This window comes from Lathamus discolor, chromosome 3, assembly GCF_037157495.1.
Source record: "Lathamus discolor isolate bLatDis1 chromosome 3, bLatDis1.hap1, whole genome shotgun sequence".
NCBI classification, from domain to species: domain Eukaryota; kingdom Metazoa; phylum Chordata; class Aves; order Psittaciformes; family Psittacidae; genus Lathamus; species Lathamus discolor.
Window position 1 is genome coordinate 106144767 of NC_088886.1, and position 20100 is coordinate 106164866.

Genomic DNA, 20100 nt, shown 5'->3' on the forward strand with positions numbered 1-20100 from the left:
TTCAGTGGAAAACACTGCCACTAATATGCCCAGGTGTAAAAGCACCTCCCTGCCTGCGGTCCCCTCCCCAGGGCAGAGGCAATGGCAGGAGCTAAAGAGAAAAAGCAAAACTCCCTGTCACCTCCTCGGTACCAATAGATCACCCCCAGACCCCGGGCACCAGTAGCCCAAGCCCTCTCACTCCCTCGCCGGGCAGGTTGTTTCACCCACCAAGACCTTGTGCATGTGGGACAGGGGGAAGATTAATGGGGCAGGTGCTGGTGCCCAGAGCTGGCCCTTGCCCTGATAAGGTGGGAGCTGAGATAGCACTGGGTCAATACTCAGCGGTGGCCACCTGGAGCTGCAGCTGGAGCCACCTGAGGGGCTCCAGGGAGGAGAGGACGCAGTGTGTCATTCCCCCCGTGTGGCCCATCTGTGTCCCATGGGAGACAACAGCTACTGTACCTCACCACAGCCCCCTGCGCTGTGCTGGCAGGGACCCCTTGCTCCTGACTGGACCCCCGGCCTCCCCTGGCCATCTGCTCCCCCTGCCCGCTCCCGCCCATCAGCTTTCACCACGCAGCCTGGCTTCTGGGGCAAAGCCAAGGTTTCAGCCTCCCCCACCGTTAATAATTCCCGAAGGAGCACGGCGTTCCCATTTATCACCCTTCCTTTAAATCCCAGCTGTTATTTATGTGCAACCCCCACCTCGCCTTTCCCAGGACAGTGCTGCTATGCCCTTGCTGCATCCTGTGATGCCCCAACTTCCCTGCATTTGGGCAGGAGAGGGTTTTGCACACGCAGAGGTTCCACCATCAGTCTCCCCACCCTGCTTTAGGCAGCAGAGCTTGGAGATAAATGGTACTGCTGGCTGAATGTGTTAAAACTCTGACACGGCACGTGTTGCTGGAAAAACTGCAACCCAGGGTTAGCTGAAATCTTTTGGGGTCTGAAAAAACTCTTTTAGTAATAAGGCCTGATGTGGTTCATCTTCGCCTGCTCCGGGATCTGGGTTTTGTCGAATACTTTATAGCAGGTGTATGCCCTGTAAGAAACCTGCCAAATTTTATAAGTATTTAGTTTGAGGAGCAGTATGCTCCTGGCTGCAGGTTATTTACCCCCACTGTCCTCAGGCTCTGTAGGTGGGACTTGCCCCTGCCCTGCCCAGCTCGCTTTGGGCCACTAGGTTTGTCTCAGTGACCTGGGAGACTTATGGCCCCTGGGGGTGTAAACATCACTTTACAAACTATAAATTGCAAACTGCAAACAACAAATTGCAAACCACAAATAGAAAAACATAGCTATAAAACTATGTATTTATAATCACATATGCTGGGTGCAGTTCAGCAACCTTGCCATCCTGCAGTTTGGGCTTTGCGATATCACAAGAGGGTTTTCTTGTTTTCCTACGGTCTGCCGCTGCTCTCCCGCAGGATGCTGTGCCGTCCTAGCTGCCCCGCGCCGGGCTGCACGGCCGATTAGGGACCCCTTTTGTCCCCTAATTGGATTTTTCTCCCCTTATTAGCCTGCAATGAAAATGTCATGGGCGGCAGGGAGCTGCCCATTCATCTCGAATTAAATTCGGTCGCCTCTCGGGCGCGGCGCGCCGCTATTCACCTCGCAGCCGGCAGCTGCCGCTCGCCGGGGGATGCAACTGGGGGTCCTGCGCCCGCAACCACCCCGGGGCCGGCCGTGATGCCGCGACAGGGGAAAATAGCCAGGCTCGGACAGGCACTGTAAAGACTGGGGTCCGCGCAGACCCCGGTTTCTCTCTCCGGGTGGTCCCCATAGCTTGCTGGGGGACTTTCTGCCGCCGGCGGTATGCGGGCCGTGCATGGCGGTGCGTTACCAGGAGGTGGTGCTGGGATCCTATGCCCTTGGCCTTGGCCGGACACGGTCCAGGATGCCGCGCTTCGGGAGCGCTGCGTTTTGTAGGGAGCCATCGGTTGTGGGAGGCTGTGAGGGGAGAGAGGGGAGGTGATGGTGGTCATGGCTGGCAAGGCAGGAGCTTTCTGCAAGGTCCCGGTGGAAAACCAGGTAGCCACGGACCAGACCGGGAAGGATTCTTTCCCAGGAGCAGCACACCGGGAAGCCATGGAAAAGGACAGACCACAACTTGGGCCTGAAAAGCAATGTTTTGGGGAGATTTTTGATCCCTTACTACTCTGACATTACCTAAACCTGCCCTCGAACTTCCAAACCCCACTGGGGACCCCTGGGCAAACCATGCTGCAGGCAGCACAGGTTAGAGATGGTTTTTTAGCTGAGCTTTTGCACTCTGGGCTGTGGCGAGGTGTTTCATAAGCAGCAATTAAAGAGCTGTCAGCCCCATAAATGCAGGTGCAGAGGGGCGGTTCAGCTGTAAAAGTGGGGCTCAGGTCAGATCTTCTTGGCCACAAGGCACCAGTAGCGAGAAAGCAAAGTAGAGGTGATGGGAAAAAGGTTCTGCTGTGAAGTGGGCCTGAGCCAAGCCCTCGGGGCCAGCCAGGGGCTAGCCCAGCTATGTAAGCGCTACGTAGCTGCCAGTATGTGATGTTAACTAAGAAAGAGCAGCGTTTTTTTAATGCATCATATGACTAGAGAAGGTGAAATTATTTGTGGCAAACAATGGTGTTGATAACTTTTTCCGTTCTTCGCTTTCCTGCGAGTAAACATCTATTCTTACTTTTACAAAGCATTCGGCAGCCAGGATTGTTTCTGTCCTGACTGGATGCCTCCCAGCCGGGAAAAGCGCTTTCCTGTTGCCTGCCCAAATTCCTCCTCAGTGATCTGCTAAAGACCGGGGCGGCTTTGCCTTTCCCTGACTGCGTTTGCATCTGAAAACCTCCCTAACCTAAACTTAGCAAAAAGCAGATGAAAGAGATCCGGGGCTCCCCAGGGACAATTAACGATCTGAAAACAGATGGATACTTGCAAAATGTTTTTTCTTGCTCTCCTCCCCTCTTTGCTGCTGACATATATATTTAGAGAGACACTTGGAAAAACGTGGCTCTGGGCATAGGGTCCCCAGAGGAGCTTTTGGAGTTTGCAGGGGTCAGCTGTTGCTGTAAACAAGTGATGGGCAGGGAGGATGAGGAAGAGGGGTTCCATGGGAGCATCGGGAAGGGAAGGACATTAATTTCCTTACTCGCATGGCTTTTGCCAATTCTGCCTGTGAACTGAGGTCCTCAAAATCCACCCTATAGGAAAGCAAAGCTAAGCAATGAGGTGAACTCCCTGTTGCTTTGGCCCACAACCTGATTCTGTCAGTGGTCGGGTTGTGAAGCTGGGACTCCTGCTCCAAGGTATTTTTATTGCCTGGGATGGGAACCAGGCTGAGGAAAAGTGTGGCCTGGGCTTTCTTTCTTTTTTCCCTACCCTTTATTTGTCCCAATGCAGGAAAACGCAGGGGATGGCTTATGTTTTGGAGCAGTGCAATGGGCTCTGTGCTGCAGATGGCTCTGTGCAATTCACAGGGCCACAGGGATGCTGCTTACCATCCTCTTTCCCCCAGATTGTTATTTGACGCATCCCCTGACAGTGTTAAAAATGAATGCACCTCGTTCCTCTGGACCAGAAGGTGGGGAAACCCTGAGGAGCCTGGCGGAGGACCATGCTTTCCGCCTCCGGCAGGAAGGAGCTGCTGCTGGCAGCCTAAAAACAAGCTGGTGTGTCATGGCCAGCCGTTTCTTGGCACAATTTGGGAATCCCCAAATATGTTATGGGACAATACATCAAGAGGGCAAAGGAAAACAATAATATCTCAGGAAGCAGCTCGGGATATTGCAGGGGAGAAGACTGATTTAGACCATTTCCTGGACTGAAGGTCTGTGCCATATTATAGCCATAGCTGTCCCCACCATATCCATCACTAGATGACTGGCCAAGTGACACTGTTTGCAGGTCACTGCACACTTCTTAAGCTACTTATTTGCCCATTATTTATTATTTTATCACATTGCTATTATTTCTTTTTTTTTTGCATTTGCACTATGCCCAAGCAGCCTGGCCCAGGCAGAAATGAGCTCTGCTATTAATGAGAGGTGAAAACCTGGAAGAGGCATCTGAGGGAGGGAAAATATGCATTTCTTATAGCACTAGTCAAATTTGCCTCCTGTGACCACTTGCCTGAGCTTGTCCCCTGACAATGCTGTCACCTCTCTTTCTACCCCTCCTGGCTTCGGTGTGGGGTGTCCCATGGGAAAGCAGTGTGGCTGGCCCCTCTGCTGCAGGCACTACTCCTGGCCTCTACCAACTCTCATCTCTTGTTACTGCACCCAAACTGCTGGCCCCGGTAAGACTAGCAATGACTGGGCTTTGCTGCAGAAGCAGGGATTTGCAGAAAGCAAATTGCAAACACAAGCAGGTAGGAGGGGAAGGGGCTGCACTGCCTTCTCCACTGCTCCCCCTGTACATTTCACCCTGGCCCGGGCAGCCCCATAAAACACAGATGGGGGATCCCTGCAGCTTCTTGATTACTGTTGGTGTAACCCCTTGTAGGAAAATCTCACTGGTGGAAACAGGGTTTAGCGAGGCCAGAAGCAGGGTCAGAGAGCAGCATCTATAGAGGGTTTTGCTCTAGGACATTTTAGAGTAAAGCATTGTTTCTACCCTCAGACCCCTGTGCTCCTCTGGGATACCCCAGCATAGCCCTGCTGTGTAGGAGGGGCACTGGCTGGATAAGGACTGGCCTGGCATTTTCATATTTCTAGAAGCCAAATTGTTTTCCCAAATATATTTATGCATGTAAAAATTAAAATATACAAAAAACCTCTTGGCCATGGGGCCCAGCTCTCCCGGGCCAAACCATGTGGCCTCAGCCACAGCAACCGGGGATGGGTTCTCACCACAGTAGAGCTCCCCAGGCCAGGCTAGAGTGCAGCCTGCTGGGAAGGGTTTTGAAGCTTTCAAGGTTTAGAAAGAAGAAATCAGTAAGACCGGGTGTACTTCAGCCAATAATGCACAGCAACACACTTTTAATCTAGTATTTGTATTAAAATAGAAGTTGAAGAACCCTTTCTCAACACTTACTACTCCTGATACAGCTTTCTTGACTTAGTAACTTCAGTTACTGAAGCATTCCTGAGTAGCTTTTCAAAGTTATTTTTCAGCAGAAAAGCGTTTTCACCTGTCCTAAATGGCTCCACTCCTGCTCTGTGGCAGTCTGGGGGCTTGTAAAGGCTGGCAGTCTGGGTTTCAGGTCTGAGCAGCCCATGGTAGGCTGCACCAAGCCTCTGCCAAGGGCTTCCCACTGCACCTTTGCCGTGGGTCTGTGTGGAGGGGCTTTGCCATGTCCATGAAAGGCTGAGAAATGCTTATTGGTTAGCCAGAGACTTTTCCTGCCCCATTGAAATGGGATGGAAGCTCCTTCCCGTTGTTGAGGAGGATGTGCCTGAATAGGCCTCATGCATTCCAGTAATTCCTCCTAATTAGTTTAATTTCCCTCTCAACCCTTTTTCTGTAACTCTGCTGTGCTCTTTACAACGATGAAAGGTATTTTAATTCCCAAAGAAAAAAACAGACCCTGGAAATCAAAGTCTCTTTTCAGAGCTTCTTGGAATCAGAATGGCTGGGGGCTAATAAAATTCCAAGTTATGAAGTGCTGTGGAGGCTGAAACCTTCACCACAATGAGGGTGAAACAGGGATCTCTTCATTGTGGGGCCATCTCCTATGGAAAAGACGAGAAGGGAGCCTGGTGATATACGTGGCACCAGTTGAAAGGTGAGGAACAGGCCAGACTTTGTCAGAGGTGCTGCAGCCCAGGCTGAGTGGAGGTCTGGGTCTGGTGATGCTGGGATGTGCTGGACCTGACTGGGATTGGGTTTTGGACACCCTGAATTAGCAGTGGCTGAGGGAAAAGTTGGTGGCCCCTCAGCAGTGCCAGGGCTTCCTGCCACAGGAAGCATGGCCAGAGCAGCTGCTTTCCCTGGACTTGGCTCATGCAGGAGCTGGGTTTTATTTGCCTGTCAGGGCAAATTAAAAGGCTTTTTGCCCTTAGTCCCTGCCCTGCAGTTACTGCAGCAGGCTCAGCCTGCCAGTGCGTACTCTGTGGTGCAAAGATGAGTTTTGGTCTATGCTTTGGGGATGGGTAAAGAAAGGTTGTGTACACTAATCCTGCACTGGATTTCACTGCCCAGAAAGGCTGGCTGCAGAATTAACTATGAAATTTACAGTGCATTATGACTATGAAGTGCACAGTGAAATACAGTACAAGGAATATGCATAGCACAAGGGACCATGTCACTGTAAGCCCCTGGAGGACCAGCTGCAGCAGGGACAGGACTCTTAGATTAGTCATTAGTTGCATCTCCCTGTGTCGAGCTTTGAGGGCACTAATTGGCCTTAACAGCCCTGAACAGCCTCAGCTGGGGCCTCCCCACACCCATGGGCTGCCTCTATTTAAGCCCAGCCTGGAGATTATTGCTTCTTTTCTGCCTTCAGCTTGGTGTTGAGGGGTGCAAGTTTGGGTAGAGAGAGCTGAGCAATCCTTCACTCCTACTTCATGGAGGCAGGTCAGCTGGCATGCTGGAGTGCTGTTCCACAACGTCCCACTGCTTCCTACAGCCCAGCGGTTTTGAAGATTAAAGCCCCTTCCTGGGTCCTTAGCCACTTGATGGAGGAGCAGCTTTTTGGTAGGAAGAAGCTGTATGGGGAAAATCCATCATGGGACAGGGAAGGAGAGGGTTTTTTTCCAGCAAATGCAGTTTTGGGAATGGCAATCTGTGCCTAGTGTGGGGGAGCAGGCAGGTGGGACCCTCCAGCTGGACTGTCCTCTTCCCACTTCTGTTTGGGGTTGTGCAGGCTAATCTCCTGTGTGAGGATGTGCGTCCAGGCTTCAAACAGGATGCCTTTGCCTCTGCTGGCTCTCCTCAATAAGGATGTAGTGTGTGTGTGTGAAATTCTTTTTCATAGAATGGCTTGTGTTGGGAGAGACCTTAAAGGTCATCTAGTTTCAACTTAGGGATACCTTCCACCAGACCAGGCTGCTCAAAACCTCTTCCAGCCTGACCCTCATCACTGCCAGGGACGGGGCAGCTATAGCTTCTCTGGGCAACCTGTTCCAGTGCCTCACCACCCTCACAAGGAAGACTTTTTTCTTAATATCTAGTCTAATCTCCCCTCTCTCAGTTTAAAGCTGTTCTCCCTTATCCTATCCCTACAGGCCTTCGTAAAAAGTTCCTCTCCAGTTTTTTTGGAGGCCTCCTTTAAGTTTTGGGAAGTTGTTTAAGGTCTTCCCAGAGCCTTTTCTTCTCCAGGCTGAACAAGCCCATCTCTCCTAGCCTGTCTTCATAGTTGGAGGTGCTCCAGCCCCCTCAGTATCTTTGTGGCACTTCTCTGGACTTGCTCCAACAGGTCCACATCCTTCTTATGTTGGGGGCCCTAAAGTGAGATGCAGTACTGCAGGTGGGGTCTCACAAGAGTGGAGTAGAGGGGCAGAATTACCTCCGTTGACCTGCTGGTCACAGTCCTTTTGATGCAGCTCAGCATGCGGTTGGCTTTCTGGGCTGCGAGTGCACAATCCTGGGTCATGTTGAGCTTCTTAAGAACCAACACCCCCAAGTCCTTCTCAGGGCTGCTATCCATTCAGTCTCTGCCCAGCTTGGGATTGCCCTAACCAGGTGCATGCTTCCATTCCTGATTTGATTCTTTCTCTCTGCTTGGCATAGGGCCTGTCTGCCCCTTGTGCCCAGTGGAACGTGTGTAAGTTGTGTGTTTGACTGTGGCAGTTTGCAGCCCTAAATGGATGAAAGTCCCTGGGGAGCCTTCTGTGGGGTGAAGAGCTGAGTGGCCAGGTGGGGCAGCCCTTCTCCAGTCTGATTTGCTGTGCTGCTGCATTTCCAACATGATCATTGGAGATGAGAACTCTTGTGGAGGGGGGGTAGGGATCCCAGGTGTTCCCCTGAGGAACAGTATTGCCCAGGAACTGCTTGTCTGGTGACCACCAGGTTTCCTTTTGCTTCCTGTCATTTGCATCAATACCCAGGAGATGTTACCAGGAGCTTATCCCCAGTGTGCCCCTGTGGGCCTCATCTGAAGGATGAGGATCTGCGCTTTGGAGGCAGAACATAGAGGTAAACTAAGGTAACATCGTGTCAGCCGAGTCTACATGATGATGCTTAAGTTGCTACATTTCTATGGGTTATGATATCCCACCTAATGCAGGAGATTTACAGTGCATCAATTCATATAACTGCCTTTCCAGAGCCTTCCCCATTCACTCCTCCTCAGAGCCGAGCAGTGCATATATGGGAATGGATTTGCTTGGGAAAAATGTTTTGTTCTATCAAGAGCCCCAGGGGGTGTTTATTTTATGTTTTTTAATTTTAGGACATGATATTTTTCTATATTCTGCTTTTGGTTTTTTGGAAATTTGGCATCAGCCAAGGAACATCGGCTGGCCGTGCTTTGCAAGGCTGAGCATGTCTCTCCTGGCACAGGGCTGCTTTCTGCTGTGCGGAGGATGCTGGACAAATCTGTCAAGCAGAAGGTGCTGGGGAGGAATTAACCTTTAAAACACATACAATGTCCATGCAAAATATTCCTCCTAATGCAGCACATGGGATCTGGGCAAATGGCAATAGCAGAGCAGTGGGGCTGTGTGGGATGCATGGCTGGCCCAGCCTGCCTGCAGCAGTGGTTTAGCCAGAGCAGGCAGGGCTGGGGAGCTGCTGGCAGCCACCAAGGAAATGCCGAGAGTTTTTTTAAAACCATTGTATTGGCCAATGTGTCTCTGGTTTCTTTGTGGTTCTCCTTGCCTAGGTACCCTGGCTCCCTTATGGCTGAGCTGGATACAGGGATTTAATGAGAAAAGAGTTGGGTTTATGGGGCTTTCCCTCTTCCTTACTGCATTTAAAAATGCATTTCTGGTAGCTGGTGGGGAACCCTGCCTGGCTGAGCAGGGCTTGCTCTATGGTGTGCCCGCCAGCCGCAAACCCCATCTAACAGAGAGGGCTGGGGAGAAAATCATCTGTTAAAACACACATGTACAAAAACCTACCTTACAGGTTGGCTCAGCCCCTGCCAAATAGGCAGGACGCATCAGGAGCTATAACTTGAATGGCATTTGGGTCTGGCGACAAGGACAAGAATCTGTGAACTGCTCTTGTGAGGGGCTCTGTGGCAGGTGCAGAGAAGCACCACCATATGTTAAACAGCCTCGAGAAAGCTTTCAAGCCTCCGTTGTAAAATTTCCCCATCTTTCTCCCTGTATTTAATACATCTTTGTACAGACACTAATTCCTCAAGTATCCACGCCAGGGCTGACTTTTAGTATGTTTGTCCAGGCAGGCTGCCAGCGAGCGGTTCCTACAAGGCTCCCAAGCTCTGACATTTGTTAATGCTGCAGTAAATCACAGTAGCTCTTTGGGCAAGGTTTTTCTTGACAAAACAGTGGAGGCAAAAAAAGAGACCACAACAAAATGCAAAGGGCTGATTTAAGCCAGAGAAGAGTAACCAGCCTGAATAAAGCAGATGGGGGGGACAATGAAGGGAAACATCCAGCTCTTTGCCCTCTGCTCCCCCTGTCTCCCATATTCATTAGTGGGTAATAACTGAAAAGGAAACAAGCCCAAGGTTGATACTTTTGGCTGAAGAAGGTGACAAGGGAAGCCCAGCCATTCAGGTCAGTCATGGGGGAGCCTGCTGAGATATAAAAGTCTTGGGAAAGAAGTGTCAGACTCAGCTGGAGCTTTGGTAATGATGGTATTATAACTCTACTATCCCTGCCATATTTTGGGGATGGAAGTGTGACATGGCCCCTTTAGCAGCTGGTTGTAGTTTTGGGTGAGAAGATTGACTGGGGGGGGGGGGGGGGGGGAACAGCTCCCTTGTTGTTGAATGCAGAGCTCCCACTCCAAAGCAGCCACCTCTGTGGTAGCATCTCCATCTCAATGTGGGCTGCATCCCATTCCGGTGCTGCAGCTCCTCTCCCTATGCTCCACCCCCAGCCCTGCTACAGCGTATTTATTTATCCCTGCCAGCCTTCTGTCTTCCTTCTTTTTCCCAGCTTATTTATGGCCGTTGCCTTTCAGCTCCCAGCCACTGCGGCCTGAACTTGGCCATTATGTGCAGCTCGTTGCGGAGGCTATCAATCTGTGGGGCCAGCGTGCAGCCTGATGGACTTCCCTCATCATCATCAATTTTTCCTGCCATGCTGGTGCATCCCTTTGGATCTGGGGCAGCTAAACATGTGCCACTAGTGGCCTCTGTGCTCCCACCCTGGACACTCACCTCATCCTCACAGAAGGCTTTTGTCCTGGGGTGCTCACAAACATCAGGTGGATCTGCTTGGTTCAGGCATCCACGTGGGGCTTGAGGTGGTTTCAAAGTGGTGATCAGAGTGCATTGCACAGAAAAAAAAAAATCACATTATCTCACCCTAAGCACCACAGAGCCCTGCTTTGCCATCCTGATGTCTGAGCAAATTCCCTATATAAATTTTGCAGGAGAGTTGTTCCTATTCTATACCTTGGGTACAGGCAGAGGTAGGCTTTGCTCCTTTGCAGATTGATGCCTTCAGAGGGACTGCAGAGGGCATGCTGCTGCACTTCCTGCTCTTTGAGAAGACTCTCAGGGTGTTTTGCCCGTCACTCTGTGTGTGGGTGCTGTTGAAGCATCATGCTCTGACATGAGGGGCTGGAGTGGGAGGTATCAGCTCTTTAACAGCAAACAGCAACCCCTGGTTTCTGAGTGGTGTTGGTGTGGATTGCATTGGGTACCAGTGGCTGCAGGAACATATTTTGGAGGGGAGGTGAGAGACTGCCAAGTCTCCCTGCCCAGTGGCAGCAATGTGATAGCCCTTGAACCATGCCAGTTTCTGGGAGGTGCAAATCCATGGAAGAATGGTTTGGGCTGGAGGGAGATCACACCCAGCTCTGCCCTCGCGTGCGTCCCCAAGGGCTGCGGGGCATTGGGGTGTCTAATGCCTCCCTGAACTGCCCCAGCCACCTCCTGCCTGTTAGGGTCTGGAAAGCCCCTGGAAATCTGAAGGTAGTTTTCAGAGTCTGGATGGTTTCATCCTGATTTACCCAGAATAAGTCGGAACTTGAAATAAGGCACTGCCAATTAAAATAAAAAAAAAAATAAAAGCATCAGGAGAGCTGCTCTAGCTGGACTGTGACTGGGGCCCCGTGATTTGCTGGATGCACTTGTCTGGGGCTGAGGGATGCTTTTTTGGACTGGACATTGATGCAAACTGGCAGGGGGCCATGTGCAACTTTGCTCTGTGTGGGAGCAGTGCTCCCATGGCAGGTGCTGCCGCCCCCTCTCTCTACTGAGGTGCAGAGGCTGCAGCTTTTGGGGCAGCCAGTGAGGTGCCTGGGGTCGTTTTCCAGAGGGATCAAAGTTGCTCAGACTAAAGTGGTGCAGGGCTGGCTGCTGATAAGACAGAAGCATCCCAGGAGCTTAATTTCATTAGGAGCCTTCACTAGAAGTCACTCGTGTCCTGTGGATGCCAACAGCAGCTCCTGGGATGTTGACCCCTGCCCACAGCAAGTTTGAGTGCGTTATTGTGGCTCTGCTGATGCCTTACTATGGGTGACACTGGGCTGTCACCCTCTGACCCATGTGGGAAGGTGTGAAAGACCAGGCTAGGTCTCACTTAGCTGCTTCAAGTTGCTGTCTCGAAAGCAACTGGGTGGTGTGGTGGCCTGGCTGGGGGGGATGAGTGACTGGTGGCATGCCTCTCCTTCCTGCTAGTATTTTTAGGGGTGGCATTTATACTTGGCGCAGGTACAAGCAGCCAGAAAATGCGTGGCATTTCCTCTTCCTGACAGGCGATCCGGGGAGGCTGGATGATGTCTGTAGTCCTGCTGTGCCAGCCACCCTCAGGTGACTAATATGAAGGGGGCAGTTCAGGGGCACTGAAATAATGTCACCCCCTGGTCCTGCTGCCTAAAGAGGCACTGGGGTTTTATGAGGTGTGTGCTTGCAGGTCTGGCCAAAATGGGATGGCAGGGTGTTGCACAGTACCTGCCATGCCTCTTCCCCTTAAAATACTGCTTATTCCCAGTGTGGGCTATTGCAGCAATTCACCAAAATACTGCTGGTTTGCACAAGAGGCTTTTCCAGGTGGCAATGCTAGCTGCTGGCGTCTATGGTGGGGATTTTTGCTGCTCATCTCATACAAGCTGGGAAATTGGAGCCTAAGCTGTCTGTGCCCCCTATTGAGGCTGACACCTTCTGATGCTGTCGCAGCCTGAGCAGGAGCAGCAGCCTGGCCACCTGCTGGCCCCTCTACCCGGTGCATTTGCTATGAGCAGAAAAATGTGACCTGTAGTCTTGCCCTTACCTATCTCCCCTCCTGTTTTCCCCCTCCTCTTTCCCTTAACCTGGAAAAAAAATCCAGTGTTAGAGACCCATCTGGAGAAGTCTTTAGGAGGGGAAGTCCATAAATTTCCCTTTGGCTCCCTGACCTTTTGGTTTCCCTAGGGAGGTGTGTGGAGAGACAGGAAGTGTTTTCCCCATGGCAATAACGTGGAAGATGGGGGTCTCCCCGTTCTGAGCCAGATGTTATACAGATCTGCAAACCTGGGATGTCAGTGGGGAAAGATGCCCAAAGCTTTGCCTTGAAGTCCAGCAGAAGGATGCTGGCAGGTGAGCTACAGAAGCTTTGCTCTGTCCTGCTGGGATGCTACTGGGGGAAATGGAAACCCTTCAGCTTTGTCCATCAACATGCATCCCTGGTGTGTGTGCAGGAGAAGTGGTGGAGGTGAACCTGATCTTGGTATTTCCTTTTCATGCATTATAAAGTACATTGTTATTCTTCAAAGTGATTTAAAAATTGGTAGTGCTATTCTCTAGAGGCTGCTGGGGAGGAAACCTGTGGTCTTTTATCAGCCCAGGCTGCTGTTCTGGCTGTCACAGCAGCCCATCCCGCTGCACACACGTTTGGGTTTCAGCGCAGACATTCCCTGTGGTGTACCTGAGCCCAAGGCTGAACAATATGTGCTTTCTTCCCCAGAAGCAGAGTGGGGCTGCCTGCCTTTCCAAAGGGGAGATTTATGAGGTGCTTGACTGCAGGGGACACTGACACTGATCCCCTCACCTCCTTCCCTGCTTGGGAAGAAAGAGAAGGAAAAGGGTTCATTTCCAGTAAAGGCTGAATAGCAGTTGCCACAGTGGCACCTGGCTTTATCCTGGTCTGAGGTAATACAGTATGGTGCAGTACTTTTATGGATAGGGTAACGCTTTTACCCACAAACGATGGGTTTCAAAGCTAAACTCCACTTTGATTTCTAGCAGTGAAGTGTTAATGCTGGATCAATTAACTCAAGATTTCCTGTCTTTTTTTCATGGACACCAGGCACATCCTAAGTCAAGATACATCTGAAATCTGCTTCTCAACTCCTGCTGCCCCGTGCCAGGCAGGCTCAAGGCACTGGGCTATTAAGCTGCTAATCCTAGTATCAACCTCCACAAGGAAAAGTAAGAGGTGTACAGCCAACTGCGAACCTGAAGCCATTGCATGGTGCTCCCCACAATGTGTTATGTGGCTGGACAAGGCTGGGAGGTGTCCTGAAACAGCCCGAGTAGTGGCAGTTCTGACATGCTTGGTGAAAACACTTCACTCTTGCTCCAGATGACTTGAGGCTTTAAAGCTACCAGTGTCCTCCTGCTGCCCCTTAATTTTGCCTTGGGAAAGTCTGGGTCAGGTTTATCTCTGATTAAGTGTTGACACCCTGGCCTGGGCTCAGGTCTTGCCGCTTTTCCGGTTAGATGTGGCTCTGTTCCATGTTTAAAGGAGATTTCTTTGAGGGTCCCCTAAGGAAAGGTGCCAACAAACCTACTTCTAAGGAAGATGATGGGGAGTTTTCAGAGGATCTCAACTGGGAAGAGCCTGATCTGTACCCAGAAGAGTTGCTTTTCTCTGAAGGAGAAATCCCCGCTTTGCTGCAGAAGACCCACAGATGCACCCCAGCAAATTCCTCCTGCCAGTGCAGGCTGAGAAACAAGGTAAGAGGCACAGCCCAAGCCCAGTGTACACTACAGATGGCCTTTCTGCAGCCCCTCAGCTGCCCATCCTGATCTGGGCACCTTTGGGAGAGCAGCTTCCACTAAGGTTGCATTCTTGGGGTGACAACTGAAGGGCACTGGTGATTATTTGCTGAAATAGCCAGAAAGGGCTCCTTGGAGTACATGGGGGTGTCCCCAGCCAGCTCTGCCCCCTCTGAATGGCTGCATGGGCTGAAGCAGGGTGTCTGGGCACTGGTGTGCATCCTCCTCCTCCAGGACTGATTTTTATCCATGACTTCAGCACTCTGTGGGTATTTGGAAGGTTGGTCTCTGTCCTCCTGCATGTGTGTGTCCATGCTGGTGTATACAACAGCTTGAGGCTTGAGGGGACGTTGCTGGCCACTATTGCGCAGACAGCTCTGCACCTGTTTCTCCCCGATGGTTTAAAGCGTGATAAAAGGATATAAATACAGCAGTGACGCTCACAGGGGCCAGCTCACAGGCGGTGTGCAGCCTGCCGCAGGGCCATCAGCTGTGCCTTGGCGGGCGCCGCTGTTCGGGGAAGGCAATTTGAACCCGTTGGTCTTGTGGCATCAGTGAGAGATGGCTAAGACTCTTATTTTTATTTTCTCTGGGGGGAGGGGAGTAGGGAATCCACCCTGTTTGATAGATGTGTTCATGAAAATGTGCGTCTGTGCCACAGAGAGGCTTCTGGGACTGCAAGTTATCTTTGTGTGGGCCTATGGAGGTGGCAGGTTATAATATTCCGGGCAGCTGTGCAGTAACCATGGGGTGCTGCAGATGAAAGGGGACCTACGGAGTTGCAATGATTTTCCCCTTAGCCTCCTGACAGCGATGGGGTCCTGGTGCCCAGTGTGTGTGAGCCATCCTGCACCATTTCATAGAATCATAGAATAGTTAGGGTTGGAAAGGACCTCAAGAACATCTAGTTCCAACCCCCCTGCCATGGACAGGGACACCTCACACTAAACCATCCCATACAAGGCTTCATCCAACCTAGCCTTGAACACCGCCAGGGATGGAGCACTCACAACCCCCCATGGCAACCGATTCCAGTGCCTCACCACCCTAACAGTAAAGAATTTCCTCCTTATATCCAATCTAAACTTCCCCTGTTTAAGTTTTAACCCGTTACCCCTTGTCCTGTCACTACAGTCCCTGACGAAGAGTCCCTCCCCAGCATCCCTATAGGCCCCCTTCAGATACTGAAAGGCTGCTATGAGGTCTCCACGCAGCCTTCTCTTCTACAGCTGAACAGCCCCAACTTTAGAATCATAGAATAGTTAGGGTTGGAAAGGACCTCAAGATCATGTAGTTCCAACCCCCCTGCCATGGACAGGGACACCTCTCACTAAACCATCCAACACAAGGCTTCATCCAACCTGGCCTTGAACACTGCCAGGGATGGAGCACTCACAACCTCCCTGGGCAACCCATTCCAGTGTCTCACCACCCTAACAGGAAAGAATTTCCTCTTTATATCCAATCTAAACTTCTCCTGTTTAAGTTTTAACCTGTTACCCCTTGTCCTGTCACTACAGTCCCTGACAAAGAGTCCCTCCCCAGCATCCCTATAGGCCCCCTTCAGGTACTGGAAGGCTGCTATTAGGTCTCCATGCAGCCTTCTCTTCTCCAGGCTGAAAAGCCCCAACTTCCTCAGCCTGTCTTCATACGGGAGGTGCTCCAGTCCCCTGATCATCCTCGTGGCCCTCCTCTGGACTTGTTCCAGCAGTTCCATGTCCTTTTTATATTGAGGACACCAGAACTGCACACAATACTCCAAGTGAGGTCTCACAAGAGCAGAGTAGAGGGGCAGGATCACCTCCTTCGACCTGCTGGTCACGCTCCTTTTGATGCAGCCCAGGATACGGTTGGCTTTCTGGGCTGCCAGCACACACTGAAGCCGGGTCACGTTCATTTTCTCATCGACCAGCACCCCCAAGTCCTTCTCTGCAGGGCTGCTCTGAATCTCTTCTTTGCCCAATCTGTAGCTGTGCCTGGGATTGCTCTGACCCAGGTGTAGGACCTTGCACTTGTCATGGTTGAACTTCATAAGGTTGGCATCAGCCCACCTCACAAGCGTGTCAAGGTCCCTCTGGATGGCATCCCTTCCCTCCAGCATATCAACCAGACCACACAGCTTGGTGTCATTGGCAAATTTGCTGAGGGCGCGCTCAATCCCACTGTCCATAATTTTTGCAGTCATGAGGGGAAGAAAGCAGCCCTGGTGCTTGAGTGTTGCCTATGCTGGTTAGAAGTTATCGGCAAGGACCGTATTCCTGCCCATGGGAAGCTTCCACTGAAATAAAGGGCAGCCTTGTCCTTTGTCCCCAGAGACCTCAGCTGCTCTCTGCAGCACAAGTCTGTAATCCTGTTTCCTGACATCACTCTCAGTCATTAGTGTGACAGGTACGATATCATGGGGAAAGATTAGGCCATCCCAGAGCAGCAGGTGTTGGTGGCCGCAGGTCCCTTCTGGCATGTGTCCCGGCAGCTCCTGTGTGCTCTTGCCACTCTCCAGGGAGGGACCCTCTTTCCAGGAGATGGCAGCAGCTTTTCGGAGCTGGGACTGTGTTTCCAGCCTGTTTCTGAGGCCTGGCAGCTGGGAGGCAGGAGGAAAAATGAGGGCAGAAGACCCGCCAGGGTGAAGGGGAGAGGGTACTTGGGAAGCCACAGAGCAGTGGCTGTTGTGACAGTGGGTATTTGCACTGGTGGCAAGCCTGTCCTCAGCGGGCCCCTCTTTCTGCACCTATCTCTGCTGCTGTGGTGGGGTCATGCATCTCTGGCACCCCACTGCCTTCACTTCACCTAGGCTGGAGAGCCCAGCTTTGCTTTGCTCCTGTCTGGCCCCTGCTTTGTCTGTCTTGCTTTTTTGCTTTTCTGTGACAAGCAGGTGCGAACAGCACTGTTGCTTCCCACTGCTGCCCTTCTCTTCCTCCTCTGTCCCTAGCAGTTGACTGTGCACTAAGCACAAGGGAGGGAGGGCTCCGCTAGCCCCAGCTGACACTTTGTGGTGGTGTGATTTTGCAAGCAGCTCCAAAGACAGCTGGAAGCTGTAGAGACACGCAGTGCTCCAGAACCCCCGTGTCAGTCCTGTTGTCTGGCTGCCTGTCTGCTGCCCCATCCTGGGGCAAAACGGGGATTAACAGTGGGTTGGTTCTCAGCAAGATGCCCAGAGCATCCTTGTTGGGTACACCATGGTCTTTCCCATGACGGGCCATGTCTCCGTGTGGGACTGGGCTCTTGTACCCTATGTGGAGAAGATCCTACCAGCTACTGCTCAGGGATGAGTATCCTCTTGCATCTTTTCTGCCCTTAGCTTTTACAGCTTCTGTCACACCCCAGAGGTGATCCTGGAGGAGGTGTGGCCCTGAGACCCTGTTGTGGTTTAAGCCCAGTCAGCAACCCAGAAACCAGGTAGCTGCTTGCTCACTACCACCACCACCCCCTTCTCCCTCCCCCCCCCCCTAGAGGGATGGGGAGGAGAATGGAAAGAATGCAATTCCCACAGGTTGAGATAAGAACAGTCCAGTAACTAAGGTATAACACAAACCACTGCTGCTACCACCTATAATAATAATGATAAGGGAAATAACAAGGGAAGAGAATACAATTGCTCACCACCCACCGACAGATACCCAGCCCGACCTGAACACTGATCTACCCCTTCTGGGTAACTGCCATCAGTCTATATACTGGAAAAAAGCATCTTCCCTGACCAGGAATCGAACCTGGGGTGCTGCAGTGAGAGGGCCAAGTCTTAACCACTAGACCTGGCCTGTGTCTGTCCTGGCCTCAGACACACTCAGGTAAAGGGGTAAGAGTTACCTGGATTTGCATTTGCATCAGAGCTTGCAAGTGCTACCTATGGTAGTCTTTTGGAAAGACCCAGGGAGAGGTGGTTCTTCCATTTCCTCTGCCCTACATGTGTGGAAGGAGAAGGCCCTGTGGGAAGATAGTTTAATGGGAAATTTTCTCTGGACTGATCCAAATACCAGTCTCGTGGTTGGTGAATATGATTTTTTTTTTTTTTTTTAAGTCCCTGCAGATGTGAACAGAATATCCTCAAATTCTGACTGAGAGGGACAGGAAGGCAGGTAGGTACTGCATGCATTCATGGGTCAGTCACTCTTGTCCTGATGCTCTGATGTCTTACAAGCTCAAAGGGTTTAGGATCACAGCTTTTGGGTTTACATGTGCAGTTGTTTAATCTTTCTGTGCCTGTTTTCCCTCTTGTAAAATGAGGATAATGATATGGAAATTCTTTTAAAGGACTTTGAGATCTAGGGCTACATAAGCAGGGAATGTTACAGTTCTTTGTGATGAATCTTATTCAGTCCCTGTCTCAGGTACCCAGTTGTGTAGCAGGAGGTATCAACTTCTGCATGCCAGGAGCGAAATTAAGGTAATGAGATTAAGATTAAAATTAAAAATTAAGATTAAAATTAAAAGTTAAGATTTTGGGATTACAGGCAGGTCCTTATGCCTCTGGAAGAAGAGTAAAGCCCTGCTTTTTAACCAAACAGTACAAGCTGGGTGCTTACGATGCTTCTTTTTTTAAAAGAAAAGTGAGTGGGAAGGGAGCAGCCTCCCAAGTGGTGGCAGGAGTGCAATGGGGCTGCCAGGAGACAGTTTGCAAAGTGAGGAGAGATAAGATGCCAAGTGACAGCCGCTAGTGAGCTGCTTCCAGAGGGCAGGGTATAAATAGACAACAAAGAGATTTGGCATCAGAGCAGTGCTCACACCTTCCTGTTGCCCAGCCCGGCAGGCGTGAGCAGGGAAATGCAGCTGGGGAGCTGCACCCAGCCAGCAAATTCTGCTCCAGGATTTAAGGGCATATGGATAATGTAATGACAAGATAAGGCATTTACCAGTCTGTTATGGACCTCTGTCCCTCTGCAGTGGGCTTGCTCTGTGGTGCTGGCTGGCCAGAGCAGGTGGCGTTTGGATGGACCCAAGATCTGGTAACCCCCTGCCAGAGCCTGGAGCCATTGGCTCCTGGCTTGACTGACCAGACTTCTACAAAGGCTGTTGCTGTCCTAAAAAGGTGCCTGGCTTGTCCTGGCTTTATCCCTGGTGATTTATGGTGACACCTGCCATGTGCTGCCTCAGGTCTGGGCTTATCCAGGCCTAACTGCTGCTCCTGCAGGATGCCTGGGCTCTGGGGAGGAGAGTGCCTCACTTATCCTCCTGCCTATTGATCATGCTGGGCAGTCTTGCTTGGGCTTTTCGTGTCCTGTTTCTCCCCTCTCTGGGCAGTGCTGTCTCCTGAGGAGCTGTTGTCCTCAGATGCTCTATTTTCTTCTATTTCCCATCTCCTCTCAGTGTGGGAACAAATCCACCAGCCTAATGATGGTACACACATGATGGGTTGTTGCAATAATGTTTGCCATAGCAGCACCAAGGGTACAGGGGTACTGTTTTGTATGATACCGAGGGTGATGCATCAGTAGGCAGAACATCCTCTCCAAGCTTGCTGTCTGTTTTCAAAACCATCATAATTCTCACAGCATTGATTGTGACAGCACTTTTCTGGTGCCTTTCAGGCAACTCTGTGCATTTTGGGGTCTGTCTTCATTTCATAATTAGCTGCTGGAGTTGGCAGGCTTTGACTCTCCTGATGTGCATGTCCTGCCCTGAGAAGCTTGCACGGATACTGTAAAGCACCACAGTAAAGACTTGGTGAAAATGGGGTGAAATTAACAGATTTATCCTGAGCAAAGATAATGAGTAGAAACGCCCATCACAAAATCAGAATGATTGAAAATCGGCCCAGCCTGTAAGAATAACAAAAGCCCATGTTTGTATATGCCAGTGTAAATCCACACCAGCTTTCTCAGTGGCAAGCTATGGGGAGAGGCATCTGTGGGGACGTGTGTGGGGCTGCTGGGGCTTGCAGTGAGCTCAGCTGTGAGGATGCTGCAGTGACAGTGAAAGACAGACAGGCTGTCAGGAGTATTTAGGGCTGGGAGCACAAAGCAGGGCTGCTCTCCTGTTGGCCATGTGAAATTCCAGGGATATGGAGGGTCTTTTGTGTGATGACCAGCTGTCGGCTGGCTGCCTATTTTTAGGGTGGCAGATAGCAAGCTATGTTAGGGGAAGGCTGATGGTGAGAGAGGTGTATAGGGGACACTTGTGTGTGCTTCTAGGCAGACCTCACCTGTGCT

At 51.1% G+C, this 20100-nt stretch overlaps 1 long non-coding RNA gene across 1 annotated transcript; it reads left to right on the forward strand.

Annotated features, from left to right (window-relative positions):
• Positions 1 to 6405: 6405 nt before the first annotated feature.
• LOC136011165 (uncharacterized) lies at positions 6406 to 18031 on the forward strand. Its single transcript, XR_010611249.1, has 3 exons — positions 6406 to 6591; positions 13263 to 13912; positions 17973 to 18031. It is a non-coding gene; the product is annotated as an uncharacterized LOC136011165 (long non-coding RNA).
• Positions 18032 to 20100: the final 2069 nt, after the last annotated feature.